The 16,777-nt window shown below is 39.2% G+C and overlaps 1 protein-coding gene across 1 annotated transcript in view; it reads left to right on the plus strand.

The window, feature by feature from the left end:
- CCDC91 (coiled-coil domain containing 91) overlaps positions 1-16,777 on the plus strand; it is a gene marked incomplete at its 5' end in the record, with an annotated part of 133,582 nt that overhangs the window by 16,440 nt on the left and 100,365 nt on the right. The gene's annotated exons all lie outside the window — the stretch shown is intronic.

Consider the following 16,777-nt stretch of genomic DNA (forward strand, 5'->3'; position numbering starts at 1 on the left):
TTGCAAAAATCAACATTCATTAAATATGTGGGAAGTCTCACATACAAGACAAATTTTTCATTGAACTTTATGCTCTTCTTCCAGTGTTACACCAGGCCAAACTAAATATTATAGACTTATAAAACTTCAAAAGTTTCTTGTTGGTAATTCAGCTTCACTTAATTTTTTTTCTGCTGTGGATGGTTTTTAAGTAGCTGCTGCACTGTTTCCCATTTGTACTTAAAGGTTGCTATAATAATTTGTATTGAATTCCTGGCTGCAGTACTTCCTACAACTTATGGTAATATAATCATCTAATCTTTTTTTTTTCCTTGTTTATGTGTGTAACATCCTACTCAATGAAAGAAATGTTTGCTTAGCTATGTTATAAAAATAAGTTTTGCTTAAAAACCTTCTGATTTACAGAGTATCATACTGGCTAAAGTTAATGATCATCATAAACTCTTGACAATAGAATTAGTGGATTTTATTTTTTAATACTTACTTCTGCTTGAGTAGCATCATGAATTTAAGTGGTAGAAATGTTACTGAGGTTTGCAAGTGTCAGTCTGTATCATACTACTTTGAGTCGGGTACTACAGTTTTCAAGAATGGCAATGAAAGGGTCATAACTTTAACTTACTTTGTAGAAAAACTCATGTACTTCTTGTCATCTTCTGGATAGAGCCAGAATCAAATTAGAGAAGAAAAGTGAGTCATGCTTCTAAGAGCTGACAGTTAAAATTACTTACATGAAACTTGAATATTGGATGCCTTCTGTTAGTACAGCTTTTGATGCAGATTCCTTTTGTCTTTCTCCTTTGGCTCCTACAACACTAGGGTCAACACCTGTGGCCACACACTGAGTAAAACTGGCAGCCACACAGTACAGATGTCTGTCTGTCTAGCATTTCTTTCTCCAGTAGAAACAGCTGGGTATTAGTGATGCTGACTTGAAAAGCTTAAAAGCAGACTACAGTAGTGACTGGCATACCTTTGGGAACTCTAAGGATAAGACTTCCAGCTGAACTGAGTCTGGCACCCTAAGCTGTAGGTGTGCATTGACTTAATTCCTCTTAAGTGAAATTTCTATGGTAATATTTGAGTATAATATGTAAAACAAATGCCTCGAGATGGTTCTAACAGCTTTTTACATGAACATGCATTATTTCATGCCTCTTTATATTTACTAATTAACTGACTTTAGGCACTTGTGGCAGGGTATTCTCAAAAGCTTGTTTGGAAGCAATAGGACCAGTTAGCCAGATCTTTAACAAAGTGATATTTACACTAGACTTTTCTTTTTTTGTGAAGTTATGGTGCTTAGTTCTGAGAGAAAACTTTATTAATCTTTGTCAACTAAGCCAGTAATTTTTTTTTTGGTCTTTTCCTATTGATTTCTGCCTGAGTCAAGGGTGACAGTTATTGAAACAATTTTATGACAACAAAACTGTGGTAACATAAAATACACTTTCAGATTTTTTAATATAAAAAAAGAAAAACAAGGTAGGAACATAAAGCATATTACAAATGTTCTCTCTGAGTTGGGTTAGCATGCTGATGAAGCGAATTGTGTTCTGACTAGTCACAAACTTTCTTCATTGTAGGTGTGAAAAAAGCCTTATGCTTAATTTGATAGTACTGAAAATGGAAGAATTGAAGGGGAGTGATAATCACTGTTCCTAATCAGAAGGGACAGAATTCCAAGTCTTTGGTATAGCATTAGCATTTAACCAGTGCATGACAATGCAGTGTTGCCACATTTATGCTTGTGTGAAAAAACAAAGTTAAAAGTTGTGTTTTGTCTAAATAAAATTAGCTTTAAAAAATCAAGACTGCACCCTCTGTTCAGTATTTTAACATTCTTAATGTTCTTTCCATATGTTACTACAAGAACCACAGACAGTAAAGGGGCAGCAGTGAGTTCATAAATAGAATAAACAAATTGCTCTTAACTAGTACTATAGAGTTGTTTGGATATTTAATGCAAGGGTCTCTTTCAGATCTTGAATTCATACAAACTCATAAGATTAGAGTTATGATTCCCACATTCACGCTTTGGTATTTGTAGTATTTAAGAGGCGGAATAACATACTGTAATTCTAATTTGTTTGCATGCAAAATGTAGCTGAGTTAAAATTGCTGTGGGAAGTGTAACTGCAGTTTTCTTGACTCGTGTGCAGTGTTGCAACCATAAAGTTGCATAAATGCAATGTTAGCCTTATAATTCCTTGCTTATTTAGACAGGAAGGAAACGGGTGCAGATGTATGTCTGATCTTTTTTTGTCAATTTGTGAGTCTTATTTTTTCCCTTTTTTTGATCATGTAGTTGTATATATTCATCTCAACTTTTAACACCTCAGCTCTACTCTAAATGGGAGGTATTGCAGATTCTCAAGATACTTAGTGCTAGTAGGTAATACATATTTTTGACTATAATGTAGAATTAATGGTCATTTTAATCCTATAAATCTAAAATTTTGCTGCAGCCCCATTGCAATATGTTGTAGAAATGAATGAATGCTACATTTTAAAACTACCAAACCCCAATTTGTAATATAGTGAAAAGCCATCAATAGTGAAATGAATACTCCTGTTTAGTAGGTGATGTTCCCTTACTTGCAAATCAGAGAGGGGACATTTAATCTGAGAACGGAAAATAGTGCCTGGGTTCTAGCACTCTGAGTAGGAACTTATTTCTCTGGACAGATTGTCCAGCTGATAAGACTTCTGATGTTTGGTCTATCTACAGACAACTGTTTTTGATGATTCACCAAGAACTGGATCATACTTTTTCCTCTGCTGTTTCTTTGATTTACCACACAGTCGCATGTGAAGTAATACTGCATTGCTACTGGAAAATTCTCGTGCGGTTATACACATTTTTTCCCATCATCAACCCTTTCTGGAAGTAGGCTGTTTTTTTAAAGAACAATATAGCTGATGTGGTGTGATCCTTCTTTTTGAAATGGACACTTTTTTCTTTTGGCAACTGACATCTATTCTTCTAACTTAATAAATCTATAGGTGTTTTGAAAGCACCAAAAACGTTCTCTTCTGGAATCCTTTGTTTCTGTTCTGCCTTTTTTAGGGAATATCTTGGTAAATCTTTTTGAAAAAGTTACTTTAATGTGCTTATATTATTTACCAATATTACTGTTGTTGCAAAAAGTCATGATTAAAAATGAATTTATTTAGTACTATAATTTCATTTAGTATTATATTTTTCTGTGTAAAAAAAGCAGTTCAGATAGACTCCCTGTTTAAATGATGTTTTAGAAAGGTAAGAGAGGAAGCTTATACTGAAGAAAACATTGACAGATTAATATGTAATGGTCCAAAGAAACTTCATAGGTCATGCAGTAACACCTAACTGGGATTAAATGGCATAGTAATCTAAGTACAGTCATTGCTGATATTAGATGTTGTTTCATTTATTTATTTTTGTAACTGTTGATGTTTGGGGAATTTTTTTTCTGAGTACCTATGCAAATGTCACATTTAAATTATAAAGCTTCAAATTCTGAGGAAAATACTTTAAGTGCAGTTAAGTAAATACAGGAAAAGGTAAACCTGAGATCTTGGGCTGGTTTCTTCCCTCCTAATTCTGAGGGATGAGTTTATTTTTGCTCTGATTAATATTGCCTGTTAATTTTTCTTTTTTTTACATATTAGACCGATACATCACAGACATTCATCTAAAACAGGATGCATAGTTGGTTGTGTCTGTCTCCTTGTTTTTGGAGATGACGCTTCAAAATTTAAAATACTTTGTAATGTATAGAAGAACTAAAACTTTATATTAATGCTAGTTTCATCATACAATTTTGCCTTTAAGTAGAATTGTACTAACAGTGATTTTGATGTACTTAGAACTGAACATAATACAAATCTCAAATTATACCTAATAGGTGTAAAAATTTGTTTGTATTCCTATGGTGTTGAAGAATGAATGTTAAATAATGTGGCTTAATGTGATGATGCCTGATTTTGTGTATGGATCATTTTGATTTTTTTTTTCCTCTTTTAGTATTTAAAATTGTGTCCTAACTGTTGCCCCCCCCCTTGTAGTTTCTTGCTTTCAGAATTGAATTAAGCCTCATAATATTTCATAATGTATCTTAATCTTTGATTTTTAAATTCAAACAATGTTATAGTAACCTCAATATTAATGAAGGAAATGGCGGAATAAGTAAATATTAGCTCTAGTGGTTACATGCTAAACTTACCATAACGAAAAGAATTTCTCTTGGAGGAGAATTAGCATTACATTTTTGCGATTCCAAAAGCATCAAACAAGGTAACTAATTTTGTCTTGTCGATGGCAAAATTCAGTTTTGCAATGGTGACAGAAGATGTTCCGGAAGTAAGTAGGTTGTTCGTTGCTGAGAGGGGTAAAGCAGCTTTGGAAAGCTGTGATTTTTTGAGGGCTGAAAGTTCAGTGGTGTACCAAGAAGGAGGAGGAGGACAGCAGTTAAAAGTGAATAGAAGGTACTAATAGGGATTGGGGAGTGGGAGGTTAATCGTAGACATCACCCCTCCACACTACTCTCAATGTGATCTTGTCCAAGGCCTAGTACTTCTTCTAAGGGACGTCCTATAACGGTGATGCCATGTGGCATGATCATGTCCATGATCTGAACACAGAATGGCTGGTGTGCATAGGGCACAGATGACAGAGTTAGGCTTTGCACCTCTTCTGGTTTGCACCTTCCCTGGGCATGTCTTCCTTCCCAGTTCCCTGCTTCATTGAATTTTTGCCCCCTCCTCTTTCTCTGTTTTTATTCCTTCTACTTCCCCACTTGTTCCTGACCTTGCTTACCTAATGGATAAACTCAGCCCTACTGTGCCTTCCGTCTGGTTCATCTCTTCCTTTCTTATCCAGTGTTGACAACTGGGGTGTGTAATTTTGCCTCTAATATGGGTACTTCACAGCACTTGAGAGAACAAACTGGGCTCTCTGACTTCCCCAGCCTCTGTTTTGTTCTTGATACAGGAATGCTGTTCATGTCTAGCTAGACCTCCAATATGTGGTCCATCAGCTGTCCTTAATGTGAGGAGTCTCAGTGGCTGAAACCTGAGGACACATGAGAGAAATCTGAAATGCACATCTTCCTTGAATAATAGGCCTGCTCATGTTGACAGTAAGAAAGTATCAAAGTTTGTGTATTTGGAATGAACACAGATGATCCCAGAGAGAAAGCTTACTTTTCTGGAAGACCCCTATATTATACTTTTAATGTACATAAGCAGTCCTGGCCTCATATCATAGAATCATAAAATAGTTTGGGATGGAAGGGACCTTTAGAGGTCTAGTCCAACCCCCCTGCAATGACCAGGGACATCTTTAACTAGATCAGGTTGCTCAGAGCCCCATCCAAATGAACAATCATTTCCTAAAGTAATTTCAGGAAGTAGTCTTGCAGTTGGATATCTAGCAAAACAAGCTCTTGGAAGCACTTGCAGTTGAAGTAACAGGGTGAAATGGTCATGTTTACTAATGCTGGTTGGCCATATGATGAAGTAGTTTTGTATCCTGTGTTGGAAGATACAACTTTCTCTGGAGGAAGTATTCCCTGTGTGTTAATACTCTAGTAAATATGTATGCCCATGCAAACAGATATGTCTTTATCCTGATTTGATAGAGACCAATTTTTCTATTTGGGGATGTAGCTCTTGGGGGGGGGAAAAAAATAGTGACAGTGGTGGAAGATAACATCCGCAAATTTGTTGCTATTATACTGAGCCTAAATTGAAGTACAGCATGAGTAATCATGCTCTTTCTTCAAACTGTAGTTCACCTTTGAAAATAATTTTGTATGATTTTGACTGCAAAGTTTATCTCCATTCCAGAGAAAATGATGAAGCAGGGACTGACAGATTTACTTCTTTTTGCAAGCTAAGTATACCTTGATGTGTTTATTATAACAAATCTGTGAACTTGGTAATTGAAAGGAATAAATTATTTATGCTTTTCTGAGATACTTTTTCCCCAAACATCTCTATATGAATGTAAAAAGTTACAGTTTTCCTTTATTGAAACATGATAGTGTATAAGAATGCTTATAGCAAAAGTAGTATATCTGTGTAGCCTGTTTTGTACAACAGTTTCAATTAGATTTTTAAATAATTTCACCATAACTTCAGTTCAGATTGGAGAAAGAGGTACTCAACCATAGGTTATGAAACAGATTTTTCTCTTGAGCTGGCTCTGGAGATTTAGGGATGACTGACATATCTGGATCATGTAAACAGAAAAAACCCCATACTGTTTTGCTGTCTTTACTATTTCTGTTTCTGAACTGTTGAAGTAGGCTAAACATAACTGCTTCTGTGCTTGCACACTAGCTGTGTTGAACATGTTTAATGACTATTGCACTTTTGCCATACATGGACACTAGAAATAATATAGGCAAATCATACCATGGCAAATCCCCATAACTGGGATTTTAAATGGGAATTGATTAAGTAATTCACATAGAATCTTCATAAATCTCACAAATTTGAAAATGTCTTGTATTTCTTAGTGGAAACTGCAGACTTACAGTTGATGCAGTCTTTGCCTGGAGTAAATGATATCCAGTATATTGCTGTGACTGAGTGCTGCTTTTGATTGCAACATTAGCAGTAAAGCACATGTGAAAGCTCAGTGCTACTTTATTTAATTAATAAATATCAGTCAAAAGGTTAGTCACTCACAGGAAGCATCTGATGGTATTTTACAGTTCTGTCAATGTTATATTTTTACTATGATGCTTTATAGTAAGCTTTTTCCTTCCCCCATATATCAGTTCTTAGCCTGAAAAATACTGGTTTTGAAAATACTTGAAAAATTGTGATACAGTAGAAAAATTCTATCTAAAACACTTCTTTCATTCACAAAATCATTGGAGTTGGAAGGGACCTCTTGATCTAGTTTCTCACAACATTCTTGCCTCTAAAGTGAGAGATATGGATTTGATGGATGGACTGTTAGATGGATAAGGAATTGTCTGGGTGGCTGTATCCATAGGGTTACAGTCAATGACTCAATGTCCAAAGGGAAACCAGTAACAAGTGGTTGCCTCTCAAGGGTCCGTACTAGGACCAATACTATTTAATATCTTCATTAATGACCTAGTGGGATTGAGTACAACCTCAGCAAGTTTGCAGTTGACACCAACCTGAGTGGTTGAGTCAATACACTAGTGGACTGGTTGTCCACCATTGCCCACAGGTTCTTATCTGCAAAACTGCTTTCCTGCCATTTGACCCTCCATGTGTACTGGTGCATGGTGTTATTCCTGCCCAGGTGCAGGACTTGGCATTTCTCTTTATTAAACTCTAGCCTGTCAAGGACCCACTGGTGTCCCTGAATGGCAGAGTGATCGGGTGTATTACCAGTTCCTCACAGCAGACTTGCTGAGGGTGCACTCTGCCCCATCATCCATGTCATTAAAGAAGAGGTTAGACAGTATCGGCCCCAGTATCAACCCATGGGGTACACAACTTGTCACCGGGTGGACTTTTTACCACTTATCATAACACAGGCTTTCAGACAGTTTGAAGTCTACCTCACTGTCCACTTATCTAGCCCATTCTTTGCGAGCTTGTCTAAAAGAATCACAGAATCATTAAGACCTTTAAGATAGTCAAGTCCAACCATCAACCCAACACCACCAAGCCCACTAAACCATATCCTGAAGTGCCATGTCTACATGTTTTTTGAACACTTCCAGTGATGGAGACTACCACCTCCCCGGGCAGCCTGTGCCAATGCTTGACCACTCTCTTCGTAGAGAAATTTTTCCCAATATTTCCTGGGTATTCAGGTGGCATAGCAGGTCCTTAACTGTTTCCTGCTGGATTATGGGGAGTTTATTGTGCTCTCCATCCCGGTTTCAGCTCAGGGGGCTGAATACCCTGCAGATACCTGGTCTGGCTGTTAAAGACTGAGGCAAAGAAGGCATGAAGTTCCTCAGCCTTATCCTCATCCTTGGTGACAGTGTCCCCCCCCATATCCAGTAAGGGATGAAGATTCTCCTTGCCTCTCTTTTTGTTGTTAATATATTTGTAAAAGCATTTTTTTGTTATCCTTTATGACCATGGCCAGATTGAGTGCTAGCCGGGCTTTTGCCTTTCTAATTTTCTCTTTGCATGACCTAACAAGATCCTTGCACTCTTCTTGAGTTGCCTGCCCCTTCTTCCAAAGGTGATAAACTCTGCTTTTTTTTCCTGAGTCCCAGCAAAATCTCCCTGTTCAGCCAGGTCGGTCGTCTTCCCCGCCAGCTCATCTAACGGCACATGGGGACTGCCTGCTCCTGTGCCTTTAAGATTTCCTTCTTGAAGACTGTCCAGTCTTCCTGGACCCTTTTGCCCAAGGGACTCTCTCAACCACTGACCTGAACAGGCTGAAGTCTGTCTTCCGGAAGTCCGTGGTAGCAGTTTTGCTGACCCCTCTCCTTACTTCACTCAGAATTGAGAATTCTATCATGTCATGGTCACTAAGCCCAAGACGGCCTCTGACCACCACATCTCCCACCAGTCCTCTGTCAAGCAAGGCACCTGCCCTGGTAGTCTCACTTACCAGCTATGTCAGGAAGTTATCTTCCACACACTCCAAGAACCTCCTAGACTGTTTCTTCTCTGCTGTGTTATACTTCCAGCAGATGCCCGGTAGATTGAAGTCCCCTACAAGAACAAGGGCTAGCGATTGCAAGACTTCTGCCAGTCGCTTGTAGAATGCTTCATCTGCCTCTTCATCCTGGTTGGGTGGTCTATAGCAGACTCCCAGCAGGATATCTGCCTCGTTGGCCTTCCCCCTCATCCTTACCCATAAGCACTCTACTTGGTCTTCACAGTCATTGATTTCTGTACAATCAAAACACTCCCTAACATACAGAGCCACCCCACCACCTCTCCTTCCTTGCCTATCCCTTCTGAAGAGCTTATAGCCATCTATTGCAGCACTCCAGTCATGAGTGTCATCCCACCATGTTTCTGTGATGGCGACTAAGTCATAGCTGTCCCGCTGCACAATGGCTTCCAGCTCTTCCTGTTTGCTGCCTGTGCTGTGTGCTGCACTTGAGCTGGGCTATCGATTTCACCCCCAATTCTGGCATGCCAACCCTAGGCTCATCTCTAGTAAGCCTGGTTTTATCCCCTTCCCCCTTCAAATCTAGTTTAAAGCCCTCTCGATGAGGCCTGCCAACTCGTAAGCAAGAATCCTTTTGCCCCTTGGAGACAGTTGCACTCCATCTGCTGCCAGGAGGCCCGGTGCCATGTAAACTGCCCCATGGTCAAAAACCCCCAAATTCTGCTGATGGCACCAGCCCCTGAGCCATGTGTTAACCAGGTGCGCTTTCCTATCCACTGTGCTTTCCTACCCACTGAAGGGATTGATGAAAACACTACCTGTGCTTCCGCTCCATTGATCAGTCGCCCCGGTGCTCTAAAGTCTCTTAATCGCTTTTGGGCTTCTTAGCACAACCTTATCGTTGCCAATCTGTGTGACCAACAGTGGGTAGTAATCAGTGGGCCGAACCAGACCAGGGAGTTTCCTGGGGACATCTCTCACCTGGGCCCCAGGGAGGCAGCAGACTTCCCTGTGGGTTGGGTCTGGTTGGCATATTGGGCTCTCTGTTCCTGTCAGAAGGGAGTCAGCTATGACAATTACCCTCCTCTTTTTCTTAAGAGAGGAAGTCTGGATGTGTGGGGCTGGCTGACTCATCCTGGGCAACCCCCTGGATGGACTTTAATCAAGATCCTCATGTTCCTGGCCCCTAAGTTCCAGAGCCCCATACCTGTTGTGTAAGGGCAGCTGGGACGGTGAGGGAGGCCGGGAGGGGATTTGCCTGCTGCCCTGAGCAGGGACCTGTTTCCATTCTCCCTCATCTCTTAGGTCCTCTCCTTCTGCCCGGCAGCAAGAGGGCAGGGGATCCCTGCTGCTTGTGGAGCCTCCACCTGCTGCTTCTGCCTCAGGGATGGCAGGGAGTGGCTCCACCGATCTGTCTCCCTCTCCCATTCCCTGATGCTCCTCAGCCTCTCCACTCCCTCTGCCAGCTCTGCCACCAGGCTGAGCAGATGCTTCACCTGGTCGCACCGCATGCAGGTGGTGTCTCTGCTGGTCTCTGGCACAGGTGACAGGCTCAGGCACTCCCTGCAGCTGGACACCTGGACAGCTGCGTGCTTGAGCAGGACCTCGGTCTGGATCGCCACATTCCTTTTGGCCACGGTTTTCAGCCGAGTGGACACCGTGGCTGGGCCTCTTCTGGGAGGCCGATGACCACGCATCAAGAGAGCCTCTAGTGCCCGGGGGAACTGCGCCTTGCCCTCACGCCTTCCCTGCACGCCCTGTCTGCGCCAACTGCCACACAAACTGATGTGCCAAGCCCTGTTCACCGTGCTCCGGGTCGCTCGCGCTCCCTGGGGCTGCTCTTGCACGTGAGGGGTTTTGGCCTCCACCACTCCTGTCCCTGCCCATGCTGAGTCAGAGCTGCTGCTCGTCAGGAGCCCGCTTTGCTGGCCCAGGGGGCTGGGGCACCCTCTCTGTCCCTGCGGTGCCACCTTTGTGGTATTGCTGCTTTAGGAAAGGTCCCCCTGAGCGTGATCCTCCACTCCGGAGTCCTTTGCCTTGGTGGCTTTGCCAAAATGGCGGATGTTATGTTAGCATCTATGTTATGTTAACATCTAGTAACTATTCTCTATTAAGGGTGTTGTGGGGGACAGTGTCAAAAGCCTTGCTAAAGCAGAGATAAACATCCACCACTTTCATCATAGAAGGCTGTCAGATTGGTTAAGCATGATTTTCCCTTCATAAATCCATGTTGACTACACCTTCTTGTATTTCATGTGTCTGGAAATGGTCTCCAGGATCAGTAGCTCCATCACCATCCTGGGGACTGAGGTGAGGCTGATGGGCCTGTAGTTCCCCAGATCCTTTTTACTGCCCATCTTGAGGACAGGCGTGACGTATACTTTCTTCCAGTCCTTGGGAACCTCCCTTGATCACCACAGTCTTTCAAAGATAATTGAGAGTGGCCTCATAATGACATCAGCCAGCTTCTTCAGTGCTGGTGGCTGCATCCTGTTAAGGCACCATGGACTTGTTTAAGTCTGCTTCGTTTTAGCATTCTCTAACCTGATTATCTTCCACTGAGGGTTTAAGTCTTCCCTGCTCCAGACTTTCCCTTGGGTCTTAGGGGGCTGGGATTCCTGAAAGCATCTTACCAGTAAAAACTGAGGCAAATAAGGCGTTTGTCATGTCCTTTATCACCAGGGCCCTTGCCCCACGCAGCAGGTTTGTGTTTTCCCTAGTCTTCCTTCAGATGTTAATACACTTGTGGAGTCCTTTCTTGTAGCCCTTCATGTGCGTAGTCAGATTCAAAACTAGATGAGTTTTGGTTTTCCTAACCCCATCACTACATGCTTGTAAAGCAGCTCTGTGTTCCTCCTGGGTCACCTGCTCCTGCTTCCACTTCCTATACACTTCTTTTTTATGCCAGAGTTTAGTAAGGAGCTTCTTGTTCATCCATGCAGGCCTCCTGCCTTTGCTTGATTTTCTGCTTGTCACAATGGACCCTTCTTGAACTTGGAGGAGATAATCCTTGAATAGCAACCATCTCTCATGGAGCCTTCTTTTCTAGGGTCGTATCCCGTGGGATTCTTCCAAGCAGACCCCCAAAGAGACCAAAGTCTTCTCTCCTGAAGTCCAGTGTTGTGATCCTGCTTTTTGCCCTGCTTCTTCCCCTCCACCATCTCATGGTCACTGTAGCCAAGGCAGGCTGCTACTGATCTTCACAGCCCCAGACAGTCCTTCTATGTTTTTAAGTGTCAGGTCCAATGGAGTGCCTCAGAGATTGGTCGTCAGTCACCTGTGTTAGGAAGTTCTTATCAATATGCCCCGGGATCTCCTAGATTGCTTTGCCCTGCTGTGTTGTCCCTCCAGAAAATACTGGTGTGGATAACATCCCTCATGATGATCAGGGCCTGTGGATGTGAGGCTTCTTCCTGTTGTCTGAGGAAGGTTTCATCTACATGATCTTCCTGTAGACCATCTGGACTATAGCAGGCAGATGCAGCAATGTCTGCTATGCTGGTCTGTTTGCTAATCCTGACCCATAAGTGACTGATCACCTGCCCCAAAACAGAGCTCCATGCATTCCAACGCCTCTCTCGTATCAAAGGCAACACCCTGTTGTTGCCTTTCTGGTCTTTCTTTCCAGAAGAGTGCATTTATGGTTCTGGAAAAGGTGTTCTGCAGGAGATTGGACACACATCTTGAAGGTAAGTGCTTTTTGTGGCTGGAGTACTAGAAAATGTATGTTTTCTTATAAAACTAATATATTACTTACATCCTGTTAAATACCATCTTCTAAGAAAATATTTAGGTTGGTTTTAGGTGCAGACATAAAGGAGACAGAATGCTAATAATGAAAAATAGGTGTGAAAAAAGTTATCTGCTGTACCTGCAACTCAATTTATAAATAAGATTCCAGGAGATTTCACCAGTCACAGTAGAGTTTAAAATTATGGAACACAGAAAATGGAGGATTTCAGAAAAGGCACTTTCACAGATAGGAATGCATCTTTTTGCTGAACTGTTAAAGGTATTTATGGATATGGCAACAATCCCTTGCCCAGCTCTTTTTCAAGTGTGTGCCAGATACTTCACGTTTATTTCTTCACCTTTTAAATTTTTTTTTTAACATTACTCTATGTGCTCTTCTTTCAGACACTCATTTTTATTCAAAGTCTATTTTATTAATAATTTCAGAGCTATTTATCTTTTGGCTTGTTTTTTTCCCCAGTTTTGATGTTGTCTTTCCTCTAAATTATATTTCCACAGTATAAGGAAAAATAATGTTTTATTTCTCTTAGGAAAAAATATTCTGCTTCCCTTGTCTTTATGTTTTTTGCTTAAATTCTTTTTTTATGAATTATTTTATTGACTTGTTTCAGGATGATTAATTAGAAGAGTGGATATAAGACTAAGCATGCTAATTTTGTGTTCAAATATACCTCTATTACACTGTTGTGCTGTTACATAACAGCTTTGAATGCCTAACTTGCCTTGTACTGTAGTATTCAGTTACAGTCATAGCGTGCCTAGGATTTATTCTTTTACAGTTACATGCCTCCTTTGGCTCTCTAATTTTAAAGATATGCAGGAAATTGTGCTTAGACAATGTTCATTTTTCTAGTGTGTAATTATGTGGAAGTAAAAATATTTTTTTGGAACCAAGATTCTTGTCCTGACTGCTTTCTAACTGGCCTGTCCTGTTTTATGCCAGCTTATCCGAGATTTATTTGAATGCATTGACTAACTTACGTTCAGTGTGTCAGAAGTCCACTGCATCTACTGCCCATCTCCATTTGTACATTCACAGTGAGTGTGTTCAGGATGATTCATCTCTTTCCTTTTTTCTATTTAATATGGAAATTCTAACTGAAATGGTTGTGAAATGTCCAAATATATTTAACACTGATAAATTGGAGTTTTTTACCACCAAGCTTGTCTCATAAAGATTTTGCCTGGATCTAGCTTTTGTAGAAACAGTATCTTGTTGGACTATTGGGGGGATAATGGAAATGTGCAAAATGTACTCAAAATTAAGAAACCCACGTAGAGCAGAACTTGGGTAATGGTACTGTTAAGGCAATGCTTCTAGGTGGATTACCTGTTGATTGGCATGCACTTTCTTAAAAAATGTGGGGAACAGTACCGAAGCAACTTCATGTCTCTGGATCCACTTGAGCCTTGTTTGTGTTCAGTGTAAAGCACCTGACAGTGTAATTATTGTGAGTACTTGAACATTACTCACTATTAAAATACTAAATCATATCCAATATTAGTCAAAATTAGTCAAGACTCTTAAAAGCATTTTTGTATTTCATGTTTATATACTTGGGAGAAATTAGATGCATAGCAAATATTAGGGTGGTATTTTGGGAACAATTTTGAAGAATTGTCCCTCCATTGCCTTTTAACTGCTAAATCATCTTATTTGGTTCATAGTTCATTAGTAAACTATGTTGCAGAATACAGCTTACTATATTGGTGAAAATTTTATTGCCTAATTAAAATATTAAACACCTTTAAATTTACCTCTTCAATCTGTATTAAATTTTATTTATATACTACGCACATGGTGTTGGAACAGTTTGATCAGTTGAAATGTATCATTTGTAAAGTACTAAATAACTTTATTTGTATAAATATGTTCTAATCTAATGTATACGTTGGAGATTAATCTATAACTAGAGAAATACTCACATGGCTTACATGTCAAAGTTAAATTTATTCATGCATTCTCTGTTAACTTGGAAACTTCCTAATTAATTATGCCTTTGAGATTTAGACTCTTTTTACTTGAGTAAACTGCCAAAATTTTAAGGTGTAATCAAAATGCATAGCATCTAATTTCAACAAATAACTAATGTTGTAAATGACTGCAAAGGTATAACAGTTCATTTCTGTATAGCTCCTGATATTGGGAAAACAGTTACAGTGGTGCAGTATTAGTTATTACAGTGATAACAATAGTATATAAATATAGCAACTTGATATCATCAAGACTTCAAAATTACCATCTGATTGTGAGAAACTTTAAAGGACAAAATAATATTTGGGAGGAGAGGGAGACAAGGGAAGGTAAAAGTCAGCTCTAATTTTATAACAACATAACTAGATTGCTTTTCCATCTTTATTTTTTTTCTTCAAAAAGAAATACGTGTTTATAAGATCACAGGATTTTTCTAATGACACTAATTACTTTTAGTTACTTCACTGTTACTGTTCTTAAAAAAAAAAAAAAGTTATAATTTTTTTCCTCGTTACAGGCTTAAAAGGTCCAGAAGAGCATGTGAGATTTAAAATAATCATGTACTTAAAATACTGAGGACTGTTTGTTACTTTTCTTGGCTAAAATTTTATCATTTAAAGAAAACTGATACTAATGAAAACTAGAACATCTGTTCTTGAACCTAAAGGATGTTGAGATAAAACAGACTTTCCTAGTCCTATGTAATTCCTTAAAAATAAACTTATTACTTAAATGTATTGCTAGACAGACAGTATTTTGGATTTGGAGATGCATTACAAATTTAAGCATCCTTCAGCAAATAATTGTTTAGGATGATCAACATACATTTCCAGAAATAAATGCAATAATGAAATTTAACTTGAAATATGAAAATACAAGTCTGTTCAATGATTAAAAAATAATCCCAAATACTGTGATAAAAGGACTGAGAGCAATTTTGAGTTTATTCATGTACTATAATATTTTTCTATATTTTAAGAATAATTTCAGCTAGTAATTCTGCACTTAATCTAGTTCTTTTTTATGTAGGGAGAAAAATCCAAGTTCCTGAGCTAGGTTTTCAAAGGGCTGAGGGTATAGGTTGAGTTTTAAGACAAGTATATAGAAAGAAGTGAGTGTGTATTGGAAAGCAAATCTCTATTCATCTGCTAGGTAGAGAGTTTGAAATAAGGCTAGGTTAGGTAACTTGAAGGAAGCTAGGAAGGAAAAACATAATTTGAGCTCATAAGCAAGAAGTAATGAAAAATATTCTGGACATTCCTTATATTCAAACTGTATAACTGGAAAAGTAATTTTTATGATTGGAAAAAACCCCTTTTTGTTAGTGATAAAGACAACGAGGAGATATCCATTTCCATCTTCATGAACTAAACCATAATTTAAGGCAGTGTTTCAGCTTTTTGCCTGCTTTTGTGGCACGGTTTTGTGAAATATTTTGATTAAAAAAACCCCACCAAACCACACCCCCAAAAAACTAGAAACAACTCTTTCTACTATTTAATAACAACTATTTAAAACTAGTAAGATGATAGTCTTATTATTACAGTTCTATGATAGTGTAATTTTTGTAATTACTTACTTTTGTAAGACGACACTTGATACTTGTTTCCATTAAGAACTCATGCTTTTTATTTTTATGTAGCAGTTGCAGTTTTCATTGACATTTTTAATAGTGAGTTGTGCTAAACATTTCAACTTGAACACAAAAAAATCTACTAGATTATGATGAAATTAGGTGCTTCTGGGAAAATTTTGCCCTCCTTCCTTCCTTGACTCTTCCAGTGTTTATTGGGTATTTTTCAGTATTGTTATCACTTCCACTGGATCGGCTTCATTTGGGAACTTCCCCCTTGTAAATAGAGACAAACGTAATTTTGGTCACAAGAGAAGAGCAATTCCTGTGTTTCATGTGGAGTGTGATCATATCTCTGCCACCTGGGAACTCCATTACCTGTACAGAATACCCAATGACCAGCCAAAAAGCAGTTGCATGCATCTGGAGCAGTGGGAGGTTGCTTCAGTGAATGGGACTTTGACCCATTGCTTATAAAGACTCATTTTAGCCATGTATCATTTCACCACAGTCAATGTTACTGTTTTAAGCTAGATTAAGCAAGTTTTAGGTATCCTACACTGTTCTTACTTAGTAAAAATATGGTGACAGTGTTAACGGAGGAAAATTGTTCAGGGCTTTATGGTATTCAGCAAAAAAATGCTGTGGACATCTCGCATGCAGGGAGAAAGAGGGTATTGTAGCTATCCTGTAACAAAGGCTACAGGAATAGTCTGAAGATATCTCATATTTTGCATCATATTTTCATGAGAGACTTCTCACATAGATGGGGTTCTAGTGGCACTTTCCCCCCTTACATCAAGGTTGTCTGTCTTTACTTGCACAGTCTTTAGAGGAATGAATACTTATTTAATAAAAATAGAATCATAGAATCATTAAGGTTGGAAAAGACCTTTAAGATCATCAAGTCCAACCATCAACC

Source organism: Phaethon aethereus (genome assembly GCF_964289735.1).
Source record: "Phaethon aethereus genome assembly, chromosome: 1".
In the NCBI taxonomy this organism is placed as follows: Eukaryota; Metazoa; Chordata; class Aves; order Phaethontiformes; family Phaethontidae; genus Phaethon; species Phaethon aethereus.